This window comes from Haliaeetus albicilla, chromosome Z (assembly GCF_947461875.1).
Source record: "Haliaeetus albicilla chromosome Z, bHalAlb1.1, whole genome shotgun sequence".
NCBI lineage: Eukaryota > Metazoa > Chordata > Aves > Accipitriformes > Accipitridae > Haliaeetus > Haliaeetus albicilla.
The window spans coordinates 20230270-20254995 of NC_091516.1; the positions used below are offsets into that span (position 1 = coordinate 20230270).

Consider the following 24726-nt stretch of genomic DNA (forward strand, 5'->3'; position numbering starts at 1 on the left):
TTTCTTTCTATTTCTTATGACTTGTTTAATTTCCAGACATGAATTTATTTAATTTATGTTTTCCTTCTAGTTGCTCTTCACATAACCGCTCAGTATAGGCCCTAAAGCCTCTTTTCAGCTGCTGGAGCAAAGGAACTACGAGATCTAATGCCAAAGTCTATCAATAAGGTGGAAGCTTCCTAAAAGGACCTCTGGGAGGTTTACTTGTCATGACACACCACTCTAATGAACTGTGAGCAGAAAGGCTTGTAAGCATCTATGCACGGTTACCCTTGTATGGACAGAGTCTGGGTGGAAGTGCTATTAAAAATAATTTTTTTCTTTTTCCTTTCCAGAGATAAACACTATTACAAGGATTTCATTGTTTAGTAGTTCCTTGTAAAGATATCGCCTTTGATTTAACATTACCTTTGTTTAGGACCATTTGAATGAAATGAAGAATTCATGTTTACTAGATAATATGGAATTAATTTCCTGGATAACAGACTATGCTCTAAAAAAATATGGTAGGTTCTCTCTATGTACTAAATACTGTTAAGCATACAGCTCTATTAAAACAGATGCAGAGAGTGTTTTAGGGGATCACTCCCATGCCAGAGGGAATTGTACCTGTTGATGTCAAGAAAAGCGACAGTATATATTGTGTTTTTCAAGAAAGAAATTACAGTAGTGCACAAAGAAATCCCTGGGCTATGAAATAGTAAAATTGTAAAGTATGCATGGCTCATATTCCAACAAGAAAAAAGTAAGAACTGGGAGTTGAGGGTAGAAATAAGACTAAAATTACACTGACTACAAAAATTTTACAGAATAATGAAAAAATAATCTTTAGTCCACAGGGATGTGAAATTATAGCATATCTAAGTGTCCCTGGCTAACTTCTGTCTGGTGTTTACATCTAAAATGAAGTTTTTTTCAGTATACTTAGTCTGTCCTAAACATTTGCCATATTACAGTAGGTAATATAGATTACATTTTTTCTACAAAGACATATACATAGCCTGAAGATTCAAGCTCCACAACTAAAGTTAAATACTATTAATATTTTTTACCTTTTGAGTTATTGATAAAGTAAGATTTACTGTAGTCAAATACAGAACTGCAAATTATTGCCAAAATACTGAAGTTAAAAATTTACTTTTGAAAGGATATATTAAAAAAGCTATTCTTTTTTTCTTTAGACAATTTCCCTGCAAGAACTGAGCTTCTTATTACTAAAATATGGCAATCAATGGGTGTTTCCAATTCTGAAAATGAGATATAAATACAACACAACATGTACATTTTTATTTGTGTGCCTTGATAAACTCAACTTTATTACAAATCTGTGTAGATAAAGCAGTTTCAGAACTATTATTAGTCAGAAGTACCTTCTTCCCTCTACTTTGGCTTAAAGAAAATTATAAAGTTCTGGAAAGACAAAAGAGTGTGTTCCACTGCCCAGTGAGGTTACAACTCCCTAAAAACTTATTGTTTTCATGGGGCCCAGATCAGATTTGAATATAAATTACAGGAAAACTTCAGCAGTAATGGAAAGATAAGCCTTGGAATACGGCATTATGCTTCAGAATTATTTGCAAGCTTAGAAACATAGCTGATTATTTTACATGAACTTTTATCCAACACACCTCTGACAAGAAGAATCCACAGTAGTTCTCTGTATTGTGGAAGAAAGATTTTGTTCTGACTGTAAACCTTCACTGTAAACTACCATAGTGAATAACTGCTAGACACAAATCATAAGGAGAATCACATTATCAAGTTTTAATACTCTTGGCTTTGAGTAAACTAGTTGAATTATTCAGCAGTGAAATGAGCTTCCTACCTCAACTTTGTGAATTCCAGCTCCTGTTAGAAAAAGAGAGAAAGAAAAGGATTTTCAGAGAAGGAGGCAGAGAGGAAGACATTTGACTTTGCTTAGCAAATATTTCACAGAAAACAAGTCAACAACTTTGATAAGAAGACAAATTACATCAACTACAACATTGCCCTTTTATAAACAGAAAGTAAATAAATACTTAAATTTTTCTACATGTAGTCTCCAGCTGTAAGAAGTCTTTGCAATTTATCAAAACATTTTTCATGACACCTTACTACATAAAGTATTCCCGTAGGTGGGAATAAGAGCTAAGAGAATCTGTGATCCAATTTGCAGATGAACAAAGAAATAAAAAAAAAACAACATGAAAATTGCAGTTAAAACATACTTCTAAAAAGTTAGTTGCCTGAAGTTTTATCCTTGTCTTTAAAACAACTATACAATAAAACTAATCAACTTTTTTCCAGTCAATCTATAGTTCTCGAAGTTTCCTTTGTATGTAGTTCTCTAAGTTTCCTTCACAGTCTTTTTGTCAGTCATCCTGATCTCCAGTTCTGAGTTGCTATGAGTTCTGGTATTATTTTGTACCCTGTTGTTGCTGTTACACTTTGCAAGCACTGTCAGAAGTTTGGGACAGTAAGGAGCAAAGGTAAGAAAAGAGAAATTATAAAAGATAATTTTTAATAAAATATGCATAAAGGTGAAATGTATTTACTACAAACCACAAACAATTTCAAGAGATTTCCAAAACAATTTAGATTTGTTTAACCCTTGTAAATTTCCTGAGCTATGTAGCATACAAACCACAGTCATGACTTTTTCCGTAAGGAACTTATTTTCTCATCTTTAGCTACTTCCTTGGAAGAGGAATGAGAAAAACTTGTAAGGCAAGTTCTGGACAGACCAAAAAAAGTGAATGGAAAGTAGGATTTAAACCCTTCTCCCCTTTTTGATGATCTCAGACACTACCAATACCAGAATATCCACATGCAACTGCATCTTTAAAACCTTCTAAAGTAGTTTGTCCACCAAACTACATTCCTCTGGGATGTTATACTTTTCTAAATATTAAGAGTTGATTTAACTCTTTTTATAATGTTTGTTTTCAGACAATAAAACTTAAGCAGCAGAAACACTTGATTTGACATGTTTTAAGAGGGATTTAGAATATAATAAAAAAAGAATTGCCTGATAGAAGGCTGCAGCTGTTAGTAAATGACCAGATAAAATCTCTACACAGGGGGAAAAAAAAAAGTAATCTGATTTACTGTTATTTTTATTTTTTTTTAATTTTCTCATCAATCAACAGCTTATACTTGACAACTTCTTCAAATCTATATTTTGGACTGTAATCTGCAACAGATGATCATAATTTTACTTTCTGTAAGAAGTGTCCTGCAGAAATAGTCTTCAGAAGGTTCAGGCTCCTGCAGAAAGCCACTTCATATGTACGTTGAAACAACCCAGATGAAGATTGTCTTCTTTCCTATTAACACCTCTGCAGGAGACCAATTAAAAAAAGAACCCTTCTTTTGTATCCTCTTGCTCACTCAATCTAAATAGAGGTGCAAAAATGTCAGAAAAAATCTCAAAAGCTTAAGAAAAGGAGCAAGTTTGTGGAATTAGAATTTAATATTTTTTATGAAACCTGAACTAACCTCATCACCTTCAAAACTTAATCTTGCCTCTTTTATTCAAAATGTTGTTTAGACTCAATATCTTGTCTCCCCCCCTAGTATTAGCTCTCTAGAATATTTTACTGAGTATTTAGGATCTTTATGCATTTACTTAACTTTTCTAGAAATACATCTCATAGTTTGAAAAACATTCATTTCTCATGGGCCTGAGAATGTATGCTTGGTGTTTGAATAGCAGGGCAAACAAATGATGTAAAATCCTGAAAAAGACTTTACTGATTTCAGAATAATTTTTTTTGCTGTGCTCCTCCAGTTCTGTTTCAAATTCTAATTACAGTCTTCAAAGTTTTTTTCTTTTTATGGCTGGTAAGATTTTTTTTTTGTTACTTTGGACTTTAGAATGTGTCAGTTTATGGGCGTTTTTTCAACTTTATATCCATAGCCAGTGGGAGTCAGTATTGCAAAATTAATTTGATAGAACATAGCAGGCACATTGTGCAGATTATCGTTCAGTGAGGAGTCTGGATCATAATATGACAGAAACAATTTACTAGAAATTGATTCCTTCCACCAAAGAAGGAAAGAGATCATTTTGTTTGATAGCCTCCTGTGTCCTGATCCCACTAATCCCTGTGTAACAGAAGAATGACAGGGTTCCAAAAACATTGCTGATAAAGAGAAAAAGAAACTAAAAAACCCCAAACTGAAGCCAATACTACACCCCCTGGTAGGGTGACCTATAATGAAGAAGTTACAGGTGAACTGCTCTTGGCAGTGAAAATTAACAGATGTCATACTAGATGTTATAGGAGGGCAGGATCATTATCTGTGTATCGTTACACAGCAAGAATTACAGTCACTGAAATAAATAGAGTCAAGTGCCACATTCAAAAGTTTCTCCTGTTATGTAAACATATCAAACTACCACTAGTGAAAGAAACTCTTCTCAACAAGTCACTGTTCTTTCTTCTTTCCCTTCTCTCTCTAATACATATTTTAATCCTGACTTAGCTTGATGCAGACAGACCTGACACCTTTTTTTTCTGTAGAACCCTACTTCGTGCTTACTCAGATCATCCAGAAAACCATGGACAGAAAAGCACTGAAGTAAGGCTTAATTTCAAGTGAATGTTTGATTCATTGAATTTCTCTAACATATAGTGGCTCTCTCTCCTCCAATGTTCTACCATTCTAGCTATTCACAGATCTTTTGTTCTGGTTATCAAGTTAATGAAATAACTTCAGAAGAAAACTTGTCTTTCCAAGCCTTTCCAGGCACAATTTGAATACTGTACTTGCTCTGTTACTGGAATATTGACTATCAAAGCTTCATTGCCTACAGGATCAGATTATGATTCTGGAAATGATTTTTTTTTTTTTTTAAAGGTTGAAATTATATTGGGCTTTAAGTTTTCTAGATAATGAGGCCTTGGATGACCTTATCATACATGCTGCATACCTTCAGTTCAATACTTGGATCACAGAACTAGCAATCTGCTCTGGTTAATGGAGTTTGGAGTAATGAAACAATGTAAATCCTGTGACTAGCTAAGCAGCAATAAAAACCTTTGGGCTACTAGTTCTGCACCATCATCTTGTACTCATATTTGACTCCAGATCTACAGTCTCTGCTTTTCTGACTTTATGCCTTTATAGTATATATGTTCTTGTGACCCTCAATTATCACAATTCCAGTGGAACTTCACTAAGTGAATGTGTTTAGCCATATTCTTTCTACACAAGAAATAAATTCACTAGGATAATTACTCCACCATTATTTCTCCTCATGTAATGACAACTAAGCCCTACAAGTAAATGCAGTTACCTTTTGTTCCAATTTCTTCTCAGCTGGTGCAACTCTTTCATTCCTAAATATCTTTTTCATTTTTTTTCCTGTCTTTTTCATATATATTCAGACATATATTTTGGTGAGTCAGGAATAGATTGGATTGCAGATTTTAAGATTTTATTCTGATTTTTTTGATGAGTTAAACAATCAAGACATTTTTTTATTACCCAACTCATCTTCTCCGTCCATAGAGAAAAATAAATGTGATAATGCAGTTAGTTTAAATCAAGTTTTATATTGTGGTATTTTGATCCAGATGGGACTTATTAAAGAGGTAATGGATTACAAGATGTGGAATACATTGGGAGATTTTAGAATATAGTGCTAGAAAAATAAGTGGTGTGTGTGCTGTGTTGCATGTTGTATGCTATATGTTGCATGATTTTAGGTGGTCTTTTCTGCAATGGGCCCTTTCAATCACAGCTCCTAATGGAGAGAAGAAATACCACGCAACAGATATTACTATAATGTCAGCTTCATATTTATGGTAGTACACCAGCTGAACTATATTATTTCATTCAAGTGGCTGATAGTCATGCTTGTTTCAGTCTATAATTTATACATCTTTTCTCTACAGAAAACCTGTTCTTGGTCACAATACCAGTTGTCTTTTCTAGCCTTACTGACTCTATGGGACTAGCATGGATATTTTCTGAGCTTGGGTGGCTGTTCAGGCAGCAATAATATTTCTTGCTGTTAGGGATTCTGAAGAAAATAATGCCTGTTTAGGATAAAATAGTTTCTCTTTCTTTTTAAACTTCACCTTGAAAAAAAAAAAGCTTTAAATTTTCTATCTTATTTTTAACTCCTGTTTACAAATACACATGTCAACACCATTATCGTAAATAAATAAGGTTGAAAATAAGGCAAAATTGCTGGGAACATTAACATAAGGAATGAACAATCATGATATAGTTAATATATTTAAAATTAATAATTCCTGGTTGTTTTTCCTTTGTTTGTTTTTTTTTTTTTTTTGTGTGTGTGTGTTTTCTATTCAACTGTAAGAATTACTGGAAAAGTTCAGTTTGGTTAACATTTGGCTACATTTGTCTAACTAAAAAGGTTTCATGTGTAGTCTGACATTTTTATAATAAGGGAGACTTTTATAACCAGTGACTAAAAAACCCTGAGCTAGAATCCCAATGGTTTTGGTCGTATCAATCTGCTGTTTTAATACTTAAAATATCAGATATAAATAACATCTACTGGAGAACTGCCAGTGTATGAATTATAATATCTAGGTCATTGCCTGTTTAAAAGATTATTATCTTCTAACTAGTATAAAGCCTTAAAGAGACCTTTTAGCTGTCAGAGAAGCTATGCTGAGACATTTTTGGAATACCATATGTACGTATATTTTGGCTGCAGGAAAACAAACACAGAAAAAATAATAAAGGAATACTTCCAGTAGAAATGTATAATGTTTATCTATTGATAAGCCATTAAAACTTTAATTTTTCCAGCTATTTACATCCCTTTGCTAAATTTAGTAAAGCTATTCATTTTATCTGAGTTTTAGTTACACAGTTGCAAGTTTTTTGCTGAAAAAGGTATGATGATTTAATGGGTTGTGTCTCTAAAGGCAGTGTTTTAAATCTCAAGACAAACTTGCAAGAGAGAAAAGATTTGGGTTTAAAAATTCAGTCAGTTCAGTTAGTGAAAAAGAGCAAGACACTTTCAGGAACTTAAATGCCAAAGTGGAATCAGGAATCAGAAAGATGCTTATCTTCTTTTATAAAAAGGACCTAGTACTCTAAGCAGCTCCTGTTTTCCGTGTCAGTATTTGTAGCAAAACTCACAGCCATAAAATTCTAACTGATACCTTCTACTTTGTTCACACTATGGCAAAGTAGAGGAGAATAGAAAAGAAAAAAGTTATGATAAACATTCATTCACCATGGCTTTCTAAAAATCACACCTTTACCTCTCTACAGCAGATAACTGTGGTCACCTGTATTAAAATGATGCTAAAGCTATATAAAATACAGGTATGTACTGAAAAGAGTTATTGAGATGGTCAGAAGAGCTCACAGCCTGCCTAAGAAGATACTACCCAGCTTGTATAACCTAGAAAAGGGGAGCTACAAGTAAATACTACAGGTCCATATAGATTCATCAAGAGGGTAAACATTAGGGAGGCAGAGAAATCATTGAAGATCATGGACTTTATATGATAGCACAGATATAAACTAGCGACTAATAAATTTCTTCTGGCAAGTGTGATCTTCTGAGCATGGAATATCTAGAATAGCCAGAACAGATGTCTGGAATTTAGCTGGGACAAAATAGTAAGTATAGGCTGTTTTAAAATTGCAGTCTTATCACAGAGTTAAACTACCCATTTATTTTCCTGTGCAAATATATAACTAGCTAGCTACACATTGCATTTAAATGAAATTTAATATAATTTAAAATAAATGTGTTAAAATAAAATAAGCATTAGAAGACCTTTACTGTTTATGCTACTCGCTGTCTTCAGCACCAACTGAACCCATAATAAAGAACAGACAGATATCTGAAGGTTTTTTAGAAAACAGGAATCTTTCCAGAGACTTAGATGTTGTTTGCATCAAATCCTTACAAAAACCAGTACAAAGTTTCATTTTAAGAAAATTTTGTTTTTAAAAAATTAAAACTGCTTGTCATAACTCCAGAAGCATTTAATATGATTTTTTTTTATAATACAGAATTATGTTATGAGTTATTCATACTGCCATAAAGAAGATACGAGGTTGTCAGTTACATACATAAAAATCAGTTACCCAAAATCAGGCCATCACAAATTTATGAAGAAAAGCCTTAAAAAAGGCCTTAAAAAAAGCTTGCAACAGGAAAATAGAGAGGAGGTACAGAGGAAAAGATTAGTCTGATACTCCTTAAAAAAAAAAAGAATAAGATTATGCTGATGTTATACGATATGATTTAAGACTCTCTCTCAAAAAAAAAATCCTGCTTATCAGCTGGAGTTATTATTCTAATGATCAGACTTCCTATTTTTATATTCTATTTACGTTTACATAGGATTTGAATAAATAATGGCAGGTGGTCAAGTTAGCCTGAATTGGTTGTTACTAAAAGCTATTGCCCCTCCTATTAAAAATTTCCTCTGCACTTGCCCTGTGTTACTGCAGTGTAATATTTTATTATAATTTCAGAACATAATGTCGTGGTTTAATCCCAGCCAGCAACTAAGCACCACGCAGCCGCTCACTCAGTCCCCCCCATCCAGTGGGATGGGGGAGAAAATCAGGAAAAGAAGTAAAACTCCTGGGTTGAGATAAGAACGGTTCAATAGAACAGAAAAGAAGAAACTAATAATCATAATGATAACATTAATAAAATGACAACAGTAGTAATAAAAGGATTGAAATGTACAAATGATGCGCAGGGCAATTGCTCACCACCTGCCGACCGACACCCAGCCAGTCCCCGAGCGGCGAATCCCTGCCCCCCACTTCCCAGTTCCTAAACTAGATGGGACGTCACATGGTATGGAATACACTGTTGGCCAGTTTGGGTCAGGTGCCCTGGCTGGGCATGAGAAGCTGAAAAAAAATCCTTGACTCTAGTCTAAACATTACTGAGCAACAACTGAAAACATCAGTGTTATCAACATTCTTCACATACTGAACTCAAAACATAGCACTGTACCAGCTACTAGGAAGACAGTTAACTCTATCCCAGCTGAAACCAGAACACATAACTGTATATGGCTTGACAATAGTAAGCAGAACTTTCCTTCAATGATGGTTTATTTCTCACAAAACAAGCATGTAGTGCACATATGGCCAGGTACTGGACACAGCTGAAACAACAGCTGATGCACTGGTATATCTCAAGGAATGGGAAGGCAAAATATGAAAAAGAGAAAAAAGGTCTTGCTGTCATAGTGTGACAGTAAGTTGAAAACATGTTTGCACATCTGAAAAGACATCTGAATTGTGTATCATTAGAGAAATAAAATATTACTATTTTATCTTAATTTCCTTCACTATTTTAACAGTATAATGTTGGTATCCCTTAATGGGATTCATATGGCTCAGTATATTTAATAAAAATGTAACTAAGAAAAATGTTCTGTGATTTGTGAAAGTAATTATCACCTGTTGCATGTTCATGGTGGAAAGAAAATGTTAATACAAAGGTGTTGCTTAATAAGCAGTCTTGCTTAAAAGAGGGTGAAACTGTAATTTCGAAAAGCTAGGATATTCCACAGACAGACAGAAACCTAGAATTTAAAAAAATTTGGAATCTTCCTTATGCATTGTAGTAAGTTCTGAGACCTATATCAAGCGTCCATTTGTATCTTGCCCAGTCACAAATATATGTATATATTAAATGGAAAATAGCAAAAGATCATACATTACTTTTTAGTTGTATGGACTGTAAGACTGGCTCTTGCACAGGAAAGCAAAAAGCTGTCAATGAATGGATTCTAAAGACAGCTTGAAATATGTATGCATCATATACACAGAAAAAAGAATGGGCACATTCTTTTTCCCCAGTCCTCGTCAACATATACTTTGTCATTTAACACTTGCTAGCCATGTATAAATTCTGGATGGAACTATGGATGGATGTTGCTCACAGCTGAAATTTTGAGTGAAGGTTTTGCTGAAAAATCTGTATGATTCCCTATCTTCTATGAGTGACTGAAGTACAATGTGTGAATGGATCATTTTGCACTTGATATTATCTTTAAAAGATGTCAAAAGGCTCACATAGGAAGTTCTTTGAGCCATCTGAGAAGCCAGTACTCAGATATATGAGTGACTGTATAGCAGATGAACAGCTCAGAGTTACATTCTTTGTTGCATGTTGTAGACATTGATGGCATCTTATGGCACAAGACTCCTAAAAGCAACAGGATTTCTTCAGTCTGTCTGGACAAGTGACAGACAAAGTTGCATTCTGTGGAAAGAGAAAGACTTCTAGACTTACCATCAGCCAAGTTTCATTACCTTCAATAGCATGACCTGGCCCTTTGATGCTTGGTAAGAATAGAAGTCTCACCGGAATTTTCAATTTGTTTTTAAACATTAGAGTAAAAAATTGTTATTTTAAAAATAAGTAGGAAAAAATTATACCAAACACAGACATGGGACAACCTAGTTGCCTTCTGAAACAAAAGCATTAACAATTGCAAACAATTGCGTTAACTTTCTTTGGCAAGATACTAAAGAGAGTGACTTTTAGTTTGTTCACAGAAAGAGAAGTTGCTTTTTATCTTACATATGAAACAACACTGCTTTTGGTATTTTGGCTTCTTTCCTTAAAAATGATATGTCTAATAAATCCTGAGCAATATCAACTTTTATTTACCTGTAATTTAATTAGCAGTCTAATTCTATATATTTTATTTATTAATTAGAAATACATTTTATTTTAAATAGAATACATAGTATAGAAGTTGAACTCTATCACTTTAAATTACTTGAACTCAGAAGTTTTGTAGTTTATGAAGTAGGCTGTAGTAATTAGGGTTAACTAAGGAGCAGAAGAGTAATTTCACTCTATTTAATATATAAACATAATATGCTTTTTAAAAAGTGTTTCTGGTGGAATTTGTGCATTATCAGGTTTTTATGAAAATTTCATATTGCCTTATTACATAAACATAAATCAAAAAGTAAAGTGAATGTAATGTCTAAGTAAAGAAATAATAAACATTTCACATAAAATGTAAAGATAACTGCAAAGGCCCACTTAATTTTAAGTAACAGATAAATAATAAGTATGGTATGTCAGATCTCTATATATCTCTTCCTTACTAAGCAACGCATATTTTTGAATACGCTTCACCTTAAAGCATCTAAAATTTCATAGCAAACTATAGGCCCACATTTTTTATTTGAGCATAAAGCAATTTATATTCTGCTATTTTTTTCTTGGCCCTTTATATGAAAAATACCACGAAAACATGGGCACAACATTTTGCAGAAGAGCTAGAAAGCAGCAGAAAACATTTTTGCTTTGACTCTCAGAGTGTTATTCAGTTCCTCAGATCCTGGTCAACAAAAGGGACTGTAATTTTACATGTATTTTCAGGGAAACCCAGATTTATTAAAATGAGTGATGATCTACTTACATATCTCAACTGGAGAAGGACAACCTTCCAGAACTTGAAAGTGTCTTTTCAGGTTGTCTATCAGTTCTACATCACCTCATTTTGTTGGTTTGAATTGTGACTTACAATGCTTAGGCACATATTAATGTAGAAGTGGGTATGGCAAAGCAATGTCAGAATTTAACACTGAGCCAGAACACATCTAGATATTTATTTGGGTTCCTATCATTGTTATTCATCATTCCGATGTTCCTGAAAAGTGTTCTGAGAGAGGTAAACTAAAATTGGAAGGGCTGAAGACTTTATTCCATGAAAACTTCCCATTTCATCTATGCAGATTTTCTTGCTTACAAGAGCACACATTATTTTAGAAGTTCAAGTGAGCAATGAAGAAATCAAATAATCAAATCAGAAAATATGTCTCTCTCTAAAAGTTTTTAATTCACTTTAAAAGAATTTGGATAGTATCCTAAAGGGGGGCGGGGGGGGGAATAGTTTTCATATTTGTGATTTGCTACTCATTTTCTTACAAAGTCAGGACACCAGGGTGGACACATTCTTATTTTTGACCACAGCAAGCAGGGTGAGGATTTCAGAGGAAGTATATTTTATCTAAGCCTAGATGGATTATGGATACTTAAAAGCATGCTAGTTGGCTACAAACGTTTTATGGCTTCTTGAAGTCCAGGAAATGGCACTAGAGCATTGAAGTTTTGAATGAAGTAAGTGGGAATTTTGCCATTAAATTTGCTGAGGTCATGTTTTCACTACAAATCTATGCAGTATGACAGTACTTTAGACTAAGAGTTGCAACGTTAAGAAAGTATCTTGTAACTAATAAAATCTTAGTGACAATGATGTGTCTCAGATTATTGACGTACTTCATGTAATACTGAAATCTTGCTGATGGGGAGATAATGGTGAAGTCTGGATGTGCTTCTGGTTATCATTTCCTTCCTCCCCCCCTCCTTTTCTTTTTTATTTTTTTAAATGAATAGATACTTTAAGCATTTTGATAAACTAATCACCTAGTTGTTGAATTTCAGAAAGGATACTGTTATTTTGCATACTAATGAAAAACTGGTTTTATAAACTTTCTGGGGAGGGATAATTTTTCTGCTGTTATTGTTTAGACCTCTTTCTGTTCATTGTGCTTTCAGGAAAGTTCAGTACAACATTCGAACCTCTGAGGAGGATCTTGCATCAGAATTGATCATGAGGTATTTTAAGATTTAAAAAGTAAGCTTTTTTTTTCTTTTCTTTTCTGAGAAACTCTTACAAGATAATTCCATACATCTTAACTAAAGGCACAAGACTAAGGGAAAAATCATGTGGCACAGCTGCAGCTTTGGAAGGACTGCTGAGTAATCAACCTTTTTTTAAATTCTTTTCTTTGGTTAGTGTTTCTGCCGGTCTATAAATAAGGATAGAAAACAGACCTTGGAATATACAGTGCTTTTTATCCAGAACGGTTAAAGTTTACAATGCACTTCCTTTTAGCAACTGATATATACAAACTCTTACCTGTTCTCAAGGGGTATTAGAATAATTACTGCACATGTAAATTATTGTACTGGGTGATCTGCAAACATAAAGACTGAAAAGGCTGGCTCTGCCCTGGAGCCATTACAATAGTATAAGACAAAAGACAATGTAGATGGTGAGATGGAGGGTTCACAAGAATCAGACTGACAATACTGATAAGCACTGTCATACAGAAATGATAGGACAGTTACTTTTGTCTGCTTCTTTTTGTACAGAGTGACAACAGAAAGTTTGCTATCACTATATTAGTTTTCATATTAGTAATATTGCATTTTACGTTCTGCTAGTTATTATTACTATCATATTGCAAACAATGCTTACCAGGAACAATTTATTCCCCATGGAAACATGGTCAATACTGTGACAAATGGGGACAACCAAAAGATAGGTTATATTGGGACTAACACTAAAATATGGGGACTAAAATCTAAGACAAGAAATTAAAGACAATGTTGCCTTATCAAAACCAGAAAGGTAATTTATCTAGGCTGTAATTATTCCAGCTAGAATTTGTCCAGATTACTGAAATTAATTCTTCTGTTCTTTAAAATGTCCATCCAAATTGATAGGGTGTATTAACTGTCACAAAGCTTCTCTAGAAAAAAAGTAACGAGGCAAAAAAGGTCTTATGGCAAGGTTGGGACATGTTCTGGTGGTCCTGGACCTCATGCTTCAGAATCAGCTGGCCCGCTGATTCATAAATAACGGTCACAGCTGCAACAACTTCAAATGTTCCTTCAGCTTCTCATAAGCAAAATGCCTTGAACTGACAATGATCTAGTTGAGCTGCTACTTTATTTCATTCACATTACACAATACATTTTCTTCTCCCACCCCCCACTTTTTTTTTTTAAATGAGAATTAAATTTCAGTATGCAAGAAAGGGAAACAGAAAATAATTAGACACCATTTTTCTTGATATTAATTTTTTCTTATGCAACCCATAAGTTAGAATTTTATAAAATCTGATGGCATTTATTCAAATTAATTATGATGGGGTTTTTGGAATGAATAATTCAAGTTTGCTGTGTTAACATAATCCTACAATAACATTGTTTATATGTAAAGGGATTATCTTAATATATGATATGTTAACAATCCCCAAGTTTAAGGGTTTAATAGCACTGATTTGTAAGCAAGAGATACATTTTTCCTAATAAAAGATGAGCTCTGTTTCCAGCTTTATCTGACACAGATTGAAGCTGGCTATTTTATGTAACTGTGCATAAAGTGTCACACCGGACCATGACACGGGAGTCATCACAGAGTGTATTTATTTCTCTTATTTATGCAGTTAGACACCTTAATGATGAGCATAGCAAATATAAAATGTCTATGTAGTTTTTTTTTAAATCTGGTGTCTGTAACAGTGTTTCAAAGCAAAATGGAAATCAAACCTCCAAGAACTCTCATGACTTCTAATCTGTGAAACCTACAATGGAGTTGAAGTGACATTTGATTTCTAAAAGGCTACATAAAATGTAGGCAATCTTCTGAAAACACCCTTCAGTAAAAATGATTTCCACTTCCAGAAGCACTACTTTGGTTTTTAACACAATGTAAGCTTGGATATTTTTATTTCTCCTACTCTATAATGGCCAATTTAAATCATGGGCAATTTTGATCTAGTCTCATATCGTTTTGGTCCTTCCTTGTGTATCATGTCTCCTCTGCCTCATGTCAACTCCTTTTCTCCAGTTGAAGATTCCTGAGTGGAGTGAATTAACAAATCTCTAAGGACAGAGACTGCTTCTAAGGTGCTTGGTTTTGGTGTAAGCTAGATATGGAGAGAAAAATACCAGTAATTTTTTTTGCTTAGGATGACATGTTATCTGTTTAATCTAGGCTGCATATAGACTTACTAGACTTACTCTAGGCTGCATATAGGCTCTTAAACTCATACACACTTTATTCATGGCTCCCCTGTTGTTCAACTCATGGAACCTGCTGGAATTCACACTGTTTATCTCCCACACTGAACACCCATGTTTTCTTAAATTACAGTGCAAAGACACACACCTCTCACTTGGATATGTAGTGAAATGCTTTTGTACAGATCACCAGAACTCATATATTAGGAAGTTTATAATCCATAAATTTGGATCTCCCAGCTTACACTTAGCTTTTGGCTTGAAATTTGTGTTTAAATTTCCAATGTATAAGGACACAGGATGCCAAATCAAAAGTCTTCCTCTGCAATGTACAAGGTGAAATAGAAGTCTCTGAAGGCCTCCAAGGTAAATCTTGTTAAGTTTGCAGTAGGAAAAAAGAAGAAGAAGAAAAAAAAAAAGGCTTCCATTATGTTCTCATAAAAAATATTAAAGAGTAGTAGTGTATAAAAATCAACATTCTACTCATATCAATGTAGCTTATGGTACACAGTGTACTTAAGGACTCATGGGTAAATAAATAAGGTTTATTTACTAAATAGTAAAAAATAGTAAAAATAACCCATTTGAGAAAACCATGGAAACATTGAGGCTAGATAACTATCACAGATGAGAAGCAACTTAGCTCTCCACTGGGTACTGCCAAAGGACACTGTATTTGTTATCATATAACTCTTCTGCCCTGCAGTGTAGAAGCACACTCGTTTTTATATAACTTTCAAGGAACAGAATGTGTGAGAAAATAAATGTGGCCAAGTTATTTGGATTAATAAGGAAGCTATGACCATAGCATGTGGACAAAATATGCACAACCATTGGGAAACAGGACGTCACTGTTTTGAAATGCTGGAACAACTGGGTTTGTTCATCTGTTTAAATAAAATGAATTATAAGAAAATAAGAAAAATTCTCTTCTATGAGAGGCTTAGAAATCTATTTCTTAGTCCTACTGCCTGACTGTTGTCAGGTTTAGTCCCACTTTCAGTACCACTTTTTGTTTGAAAGCTTGTAGAGATAGTGGCATGTGCATTATTACAATAATCTAAATGTAGTAATTTTCATTATATTTATAGTATATTTATAGTATACTTTCCAAAAAAATAAAAACAAGACTGCACAATTCTAGTAGATTTAAATGACTATGAAATAGTGAGATACCATTATTTTTATGGCACTGAATTTTCATTCTGGATTTAATGTGTTCTTGAAATTTTGAAAGACTAAATTCAACACTGCATTTTCAGTAAATAGTAGCAGAAAGGCAAAAGGCTAATATAAAGGAAATTCAGAGAAAACAATCAGCCTTAGAATCTGTAGCTAATGTAAGACCGTCCTGTTTTTGTTTTATTTTAGCCATCTTCCAATGACATCATGCCAATGTGAAAAAAAAGGCATTGTACTCTAAAACGTGTCAAATTTTGCAAGGACAATGCGTTGTATGATGAATGTCTCCACTATATGGTATGTGTGATGAATTTGCTAGCATGAGAATGGCAGAGAGAGGTTTTGTGGTTTGGGGTTGTTTGGTTTTTTTTTTTCCCCACTTGGTTTTGTTTGTTTTTTTTTTTTTTTTCTGAGTCAGATATCTGGGTTTTCTTCTATGCTAATTACTGTCAAATGCCAAAATATGTTCATATTTGCAATTATGTCTTTCCAAAGAATCTCAACTTGCCAAAACATGTGCATGTCCCACGTTAGACAAAAAAACTGACTAAATCCCTACAGCACAAAAAAGAAGCAGCCAGTTTGGTACAAAAAGGGTTACTGTGTGTTTCAAACTGGGCAAGAAAATCAGATACCAACATTTCCTTTAAAGAACAGAAAAAACCATAACTTAAGACATTAAAACTTTCATAATCCACCTGGGATGAGATAAAGATGATCCTAAACACTACTGAATGCTCTTTCAGAGGCTAAGTGAGCTGGCCCATGGCAGCAGATCATGGCTGTAGTGGTCACAGCAGTGACTGAAGAACAACAGAGGTACAGAATGTTTTAAGTGATAAGGAATACTACCCCATCATTAAGGTAACTGGATTGCTTTTTTTTATTAATAAATGAAAATCATGCAAATGGAGAAAATAAGAATATTTAATTCATACTTACAAAATTTTCCCGTTTGGGAATTTCAGAAACATCCCATCCAAAGGAAGTTAAATTATACTACTGCTTGTCTGCAGTTTCCTAATCCTTAGGCTCTCTAGAGACCAGCCAGATTATGTAGTATAAGAGCAGTCAGAGGACTGAATTTCCTTATGCCATGAGGGACTTCATTCCCTCTAGTTAAAATTCAGCTGACAGCACTATTGTGACAGTGTTTGTTCTGGACTGCCTCTGAAACAGTAAATCATGAGCAGATGACGGAGTTCACTCTCATGCTTTAGTGTAGGAGACAGAAGAGAGATAGCGATCCATTTCAGGAGCTGCATTCAAAAGAGAAACTACTTGTGCTTCCTCTGGTCCTTCACAGATTTTTACAGCAAACTCTAAAGGAGGATTTAGTGAGTGACAGCTGTAAATTATTTAAGAGATCCAGATACTACTTCTAGTGAAGTCTGTTATTATTGCACAGACAGATATGAAAAGTCTTTCCTGAAGATGTAGTCTCAAATGGCCAGAGTAACTTTTGGAAAGTAAGAATGAGACACCAGAGATCAAATATTTATTTCCACTGAATTTACTATAAGAAATGCCTGCAATATAGATAGCTAAAAGCTGCACTCTGAAAATATAGAGGAAATAAACTCATAAGGGCCTTTTTCTTCACTAAATAAAGTGATCATCTTATAAGGACACTTCTTTTCCTCTGAAATGTGGAATAATTACACTAACAACTTCCCCCCCCCCAACCTTACAAGAGGTAGACTATAGTTCATTTTGTGTCTATCAAAGAAATGTGAAAGGGTTGGCAAAATCTGCCAACTCGGGCAAGAACCATCTCTCAAAGAAAATGTAAGGAAGAGAATTACAGAGAATTATTGCAATGGAGAGGTGGTGGGATACAGCTAGTAACTGTTCATGTAAACTGAAGATAAAAATAAGGTTGCACTTCAATGTATAAAATGCAGTCAGTCTACATAGCTCTTATTTGCTGTAAAGAAGAAGGTAATAGAGATGGAGAAAAAGAGAAGCAGACATAATTTTGAATTTTCTAACTGAGGAACTCATCTTTGACTTTCAAATGTGATGAGCTTTGATAGACTCTGTGCACTTCATCCCACCTGCAGTTTCTTGGATTCATGCCTTGATTTGTGTCAACTGACTCACTGACTTTTTATCAAGGTGTTCAAATATACAGTGCCTTCATTAACTACCCAAGCTTTCTGTCTCATTATGTGAGACAGAAAAGCCCACTAAGCTGTCATTGAACAGCAGCCATTACTTCTGCTCTCCTGTACTTCTGTGGATGAGGGCGAGGGTGGCGATTGGTTTATCACTTTTTAATAGATACTTGACCTGTGAGTCAATATAAATGTTTCACTTAGTGGTGGCAGAGGGCAAATGGTCCAATTTTGTGAATACAATGGACTAATACAGGTGCTTTAGTTTTTCCTGATTTCCTGAGAGAGTTGTTACAATATTCTGTTGCTTAACATTTACTAATCTTACCAGTTAAAAAATCCCAAATTTAAGTTAATATCAATGAAAAAAACTAATAGCTTAACATCACTCTGTTATTTCTTAAGTACTATGCAGATGAATTTACAACCAAATGAAAGAAAACAAAATCATATAGCTTAAATGTACATATAAATTTCCAGGGTTTTTTATTTTTTTAACAAGAAGATGTTAAACGCATTCAAAACTATTTTTCATTTTTCAAATGCCTTCTGTTCAAACCACACAACATGATTTGATAGTTTTATACGTTAAACCATACAGGTTAAATAAAAATTAAGACGTATATTGTGCCATTTTTAAAAAAAATCATCCCCTTTTACCAGTCTGGTTGTCTCTATTTCCCAGCCTGACAAGCAAGGTGCTGCCTGCCCCTCCTTGGTGCAGCTGGAGGTTCAGGCTGTTGTAGTGCAGTGTCTTGAGAGACTTTAGGTCCATCTCCTTTTTGTTATCCCTGATGCTGTGTAGTCTGCTGACCTCCTCCCACAGCTCCATTACTCATATTGTGGACCCTCTACCAGTGCATGCCACCTGCAAGTGCTGAGACCATTGCCTGTGGTCCCAGTGAGAGGTCTCAGAGATCACTACAGCCCCTGACCTGCAGAACTACACCTTCTCATAGGACCTTATGCTGGGTAAAGGCTTCTGATTTGCCTGGGGACTGCCAGGGACCCTGCACGATGGCACATGCCCACCATTGCTAAGCACACAAACTCTGTCCTTAGAAGAATTTCTGCCTTCACTTCTGCATAAAATGCTGCCTCTGGGGTCTGCCTCTGTTAGTTTAAGTATTAAATAGTGTGAATTATAGTAGAATTCACTGTTACAAAGCTACAGGATGTTGATTAAAGACCCTCCAAAACTCTCAAAATCTAACCTTCCAAAACTCTGGTCTTGTGATTAGAAAGATACTTGGATTCAGGGACAAATCACTGGTACTAGAAACCACAGGTCTTTAATTTTTCCTTGATTCATAGAAGGACAGTCTTACAGTATATTGTTGTATTTATCTCTGTATTCAAGTGTTATGTTAGAAAATGTATTTTATTTGGGCTTCTAGAAACTCTGAAAAAGTGTAGTGATAGAAAACCAAAAATTAAATTGATAAATTAGTGTAACTTAATATGTTTCAATTCCAGAACAACATAGTCATCAAAGTATTAATAAACAGTCCCTTTGAATCTTTAGACCTGTGATTGAAGAAAGCAGAAAAAAGGACTGCTTAGAAAATGTGTTTTTGAGGAAAATCAGAAGACAGAAATGAACTCTTAGAGTAGTCACTACAATGATTCACATAGTCAGGAAAACAAAAGTCTTACAATGAATACACAGTCAGTTCCTTCGCACAGGGGTTTGTTGCTGAAATGAAACTTTAGCCAGTCAACAGATTAGTAAAGTTTTCTGAAGGTAAGTGTATGAAACTAGGAATTGAATTAAATGCTGAATGAACTATAAAACCATAGAGGGGAGAACATTAAAATGGTAAACTAATTTTGAAAAATACATTCCCAGAAGGTCAAAAACTTTGAAGAAAGGAGCTAAAATATTCATTATGAATGATTATAAACATATTTGCATCAAACAACCCATTCTCAGGCAGTTATGTATATGCTGTCAGGGACACTCATCAACAGTTGCTGTCTAGTCTTCCATGCCTAATAGTAACCAGTCATCATCAACACACCCTTGGTTTTGTCTACAAATCCTGTTTTTCTGTAAAGATCTATAACTATGTTGAAGAAATTCAGTCACAGATAAAAAAAAATGCAACTAACTTGAATCCAGAGTGAGTCAAGAAATTTTTACAGTTTGGCTGGTAACTTTTTGCCTATATATCTTCAGAAGAGGAAAGATACAGAATTTGTCAAATACTTGGGGAATTACTCAGCTCTTAGAAAAATATTCATTTGCAATGAATAGAAGAGCATAGATGCAAACAACTCAACATGCAAATAGCAAGAATGTGTATTAAATCTGCCTGTAGCAGCCTTATTTTATGCTGATAATTATTTGGAATGCACTCCATATTTGTCCTATAATGAAAAAAAAAAAAGAAAAAAACAAACCTCCAAAGACATAGGCATGTTTATCAGAAGTAGTTTAACTCTACCTTTTCTGGTTTGCATTTCCATTATTAAGCAAGAGAAGGGAACTCATATTCTTCAAAGAATGGAAGACATAGTACAATAAAAAAATTGCTTATTCCCAAGTGTTTTTATGAAAGATACTATGAAAAAAACTGTGCAGAACAATTTAAATCAAAATGTGACCAGATTGTGTTAGAAGAAGAGATGATGCAACTGGCTTTTCATTTCTGGGGTCTTAGATTTAGTATCCTAAATCATAAGGATAGATGAGTTATTTAGTCAGATTCTAGCATTCATCTGTTTTGCTAAATGTTCATCAGGAGCTATTTAAACCTAAATGTTTAGATGAGGTATGAGAGTCTGACATTAATAATCACATGCAATTATTTATAAGATATTAGCTAACCCTTGAAACCCTAGTCTTAATTTGGGAATTAGTCAGCCTTCCAATTGTTTTAAAACTTCAGTCATGGCTATATAACTTCTATGTTTTGGAAACTGTGGCATTGCCAGATTAAAGATATTACTCCTCCAGCCTACAAAGCCTCCAGCCTTCTGTTGAAGATATGTTCAAAGATGAAATATGATACATTGGATAACAATACGCTGAGTTTTGTTTAAAGCTTAAAATACTGCCATCATGTAGCCGTTTTGAATTTGTTATGTATTGTGTACCTTAATTTGCATTAGGCTTGCTCCATATTAAGTAGGAGCAAACTTAATGTTTTTAGTAAGGCAACTGCTAGAGTTGTATCATTACTGCCCAATAACACATTGTGGCAGTACATCCCGCCCCCCCCATCCTGCCAGCAGGAAACAAAACTTCTCCAGGAAGGGAGAAGGGGAAGGAAACCCTGGAGGCTGCAGGTTGAAATTTGAACTGGCCAATTGAGATGTGCCAGGTACATGGAGGTGACCCTCCTAGCCAATAGAATTACATGACCACAGGTCAGATTTGACAGGGGTATAAATCGGGTCCCACGGACACGTGGGCAGTCCTCCTCGGAGCAGTGGGTCTGCAGTCAGGGACTCCCTCTTGGGCCAGGGCACCACCCGAGGTAACTCCTCGAGGGAGAGAGCCCTCAGCTTTTAGGGGAGTGATACATGCGTTTTGAGCCATCACTTTAAATCTGGGGGATTCTTAAGCTGGCCGTGTAGTATTAATTCTCTTTACATCATTGAGTCTATGGTTTTATAAAATGTTAGTGGACTTCTAAATAACTTTTGCTGAAGAATAAATCTGAGTTTTAACACCTGTTGGATTTGGTTAGTCGTGCATCAGTAACACACATTTTCAGACTTTTTTTAAGCCAGCATTTATTGAATTCAGTAGTGATACTGAATGTTTATACATATTTCCATTAAAGCTTTATTGGCATATTTATGGCTTATGATATCTGGGACTTGTTTTCACTGATCTTACTGTTAGATACCCCTATTAAGGCCTCCCAATTGAGAAATGATTATAGCAACCAAAAAAAAAAAAGTGAAGATACTGTCTTGAAAATATTCTATTGCATTTGCAGATTCTGCATGTTGTTCTTTTCTGAGATTTGCAGCAGAAAAACCAGAGTTGATAGTCTAGCCCAAAGCCTGTAAACCGCATTAACATTCAGGGAAAATATCTTCTTTTTCAAATCTAGAAAACAGCACTTTTGAACTGATTACTTAATTACTTCATCCACCCACAAATGAAGATATTACTCTTCAGTACAGCTGGTCACAAATGCAACGCAAACCAGCCCTTCCCATGAAACGCCAAGATAAGAGTTGTTTTCACTGAATGTCTTCCCAGCATATCAATGAAATCAAATTTTGTCCTGTGTGTACAATTAACATACTACAAAGAGTAACAAATTTATACATACAACATTTTCTGTGAATATGTTTTTCAAAATTCAATGGGAAAAACTGTTCACAAGCTGCAGTATTAGGAACATTTGCCTTTAACACATTTAAACTTGAATTCCATAAGAAATAAACTTAAAAAATTAGACCTCCTCTATAGCAAAGTAACACTGTTTAAATGAATGGTTGGAGTCAGAGGGACTGAACCTTATACAAATGTAACACACTACTAAGCAAACTGATTCAAAGAAGCAAAACACTCCTGCTTTGCAAAATAAAAAAGCCTTTCTTGGCTCCTCCTGAGTCCCTTCTGAGAAAGCAATGCTCTTACCTCTGATCTGTCAAAACAAAATACTAGGTATCACGTTTCCTTTGAGAAGTTGTTGACCTCTGTGTAGGGCACCTAGTTTTAATAATGGTGTAAACATAGCAGGGTTAAGCTCCTCTGAAATGCAAAATCCCTTCTCACCCTCTGAAGACTCTGGGTAAATATCAAAGCAACAAATGCAGGCAAAGTGCTGCATCAAGCACATAAACAAATACCAGCTGAAAACTAGAGGTTAGTGCAGCAGCCTAACAGAAAACAAATGCGTGGGAGTTTGGTTAAAGATTTATTGTTATCCATCAGAGCAGACAGTCCTAATTATATATACATCAATAAAGTGGCTGTTATTATTCCTTTGACAGCACCTTCCTGTATATTAAATATAGAAAACACACATAAAAATCAAATATGAAATAATGAATACATCATTTAAAGAAAGTTTTGCATGGAGTAGAATTGTTTACACAACCTGTCACAACTCTTCCATTGACTGTAAAGGGAGGAGCTGCTATACTAAGTGCCATGCTTTCTTACACATTGCTTAGCTTGCCTTCACTAACACAATCATCAGTTTTATTCTCAATTGTTTAAAGGGGTATCATGCAGGCAGCTAATAATTCTGGAAAAAAATACAATATTACATATCTTCTCTTTTTTTCATGTTAATTAAAAACCCCAAATAATTGGAGTAAAAATGAAGTGTATATAGAATAAAAAATAATTAGTTCTTACACCAAAACTGATAAGAATTTTGGCAACGTTTGCTTTTTGAGCTGGATTTTAGAACCTATATACATTGCTATGAGAAGAATTTTAAACAGAGTAATTAGTTAGAACTCACTAGAGACCTGTGGTTACAGACTAAGACTGAAATCTTCTGGGATACGTGTCTTACTTGACTAGAGGAGAAAGAGCGGAGGGGGAACCTCCAAAAAAAAACCCCAAACCAAACCAAACCAAAAAGAAATCTGAATTAAGAAACAATGTAAAAAAGAACAAAGTAAAAAAGACAAATGTCTTCTCTGTGATACTTCAGAAAAGAATAAAACTTTCAGCAAAACTTTTCTAAAAATTATGCTCTAAAGCAAGTAAAACTAAAAGGTTTGCTTTTAACTAACTTCAGAGGGACTCACGATTTTTGAATGGCAAGTTATTACTTTAGATACTCTCATTGGGTCAATTTTAAAAATTATTTTAAAAAATTTCCTCTTAAATCCTGAAATTGTAATAATTTTTGTTGTGGATCCAATGCTTCATTCTATGTGAATCTAGGATTCCCAGTACGTAAAAAAAAGGAAAAAAAAAAATCACCTCAAAACAAAGAAACAACAAAATGCAGACATATCATGTCATCATTATTTCAGTCATTTATTCTAAACCTCAAGAGTAGTATTTCAGATAGGAAGTTGACACCTATTTGCTAAATGATCACTATATCTTAGGATTTTTTAAAATGGAATAACTATGCAGCTAGTTGCAACTCTTAGTTTTCACATATTAGAAATTAAAAAACGGCAATTTTTCCTTGCACAAAAGTCAAGAGACTAAAGGTGGTCTAGGATTACTGGTCAAAGGCAATTGCCAATATATATTCTAGAGTCTTTATTCAGATCTAGATTCATGAAAGGCTAAGGTACATAGACAGTAGAACACCTTTTTCTGTTGCACTAAATATGGGAATTCTCAGTCAACCAGATGATTTGCCAGTTCTTCAATAATTTCATCATAAATGGATTATTCTTGTAAAGAATTTAAGTATATGACTCTGATTTAGTTTTAAAAGCATTAAAAACATGTAAAATTATTAGAAATTACCTGTAGAAATTCTGATGCAAGTACTGAAGTGCTACTTTACTACTGCAACTACCACTGCTCTCTACAGATGTGTATTTATTTGAACACCAAGAAGCAGCAGGCAAAGGAATGCCAGAAATCTGAGTATGCCAGACAATTCTTTGCTGAATAGCAAATGTTACACCTACACCTAACCATGGCAAAAACTGCCTGACTCTCTTAAGTAGGCCTTTGGGGCAATAGAG

At 34.4% G+C, this 24726-nt stretch overlaps 1 protein-coding gene across 21 annotated transcripts in view; it reads right to left on the bottom strand.

Moving 5' to 3' along the window:
* PTPRD (protein tyrosine phosphatase receptor type D) overlaps nucleotides 1–24726 on the bottom strand; it is a 1298969-nt gene that overhangs the window by 596332 nt on the left and 677911 nt on the right. For all 21 annotated transcript variants that reach the window (XM_069776173.1, XM_069776170.1, XM_069776168.1 and 18 more), the window contains one exon: nucleotides 1826–1848. The gene's annotated coding sequence lies outside the window, so the exon portion shown is untranslated. The remainder of the gene's footprint in view (nucleotides 1–1825; nucleotides 1849–24726) is intronic.